Source organism: Octopus bimaculoides, chromosome 10 (genome assembly GCF_001194135.2).
Source record: "Octopus bimaculoides isolate UCB-OBI-ISO-001 chromosome 10, ASM119413v2, whole genome shotgun sequence".
NCBI lineage: Eukaryota > Metazoa > Mollusca > Cephalopoda > Octopoda > Octopodidae > Octopus > Octopus bimaculoides.
The window spans coordinates 82391456-82392259 of record NC_068990.1 but is presented as its reverse complement, the minus strand read 5'-3'; positions in this window follow the sequence as shown (position 1 = coordinate 82392259).

Below are 804 nucleotides of genomic sequence, written 5' to 3'. Positions count from 1 at the left end.
TTGTGCACATATATCTGTACGTATGCATGTATATGTGTAAAGCCCAGTGACGTGTACGAAGTAGGTAACCAGTGTTTTTCTCAATAAATTTGTCATATGTAAAGTTTTTCAGCTAAAGTTGGATCGAACACGTTAATTTAATTTATTTTGTACCATTATTTAGAATAATATGTATCAGAATAAAATTATGTATTGATATGTATAACAGTAAAGCTATATATTTATATGTATAAGAATAAGACTCTATATGTGTATGTATAAACAACCATTATTCTTCTATGAAATTTAGATACCCTATCTCTTTCACAATATTGGACTAACTGTCAAGAATTTTATCACTCAAGTGATTGATGACATCAATTATGAGCAGTTGTGTCAAGGGAGAAAATATTTTTATTCTACGCACTTCCGTTATCCCATCAGATATAGCTTTTTCATTTCAAAAACCTTTCAATTTTTAGTGACACTGTTTTGTCCCCGTGGTCATCAACAAGTCTTACGACATTACGACAGAGCTGTAGGGGACGCTGGAGTGCAACTATGATGCTCCTTGTTTATCTCATGGTCAGTTTTATATTGTATACGTGTTTGTAGGGCCAAACAGTCATCTCTGCAGCAAAGTTCAAATCGAACAATAAGGATTGTTGTCTTGCTAGAGTTCTTGATAAATAAAACATTTCCGTTAGAATTGCTTTCATTTTATGTATGGAATTACAAGAAACAAAAGAGGTATATACATACATACATACATACATACATACATATATATATATACATACATACATACATACATACATACATACA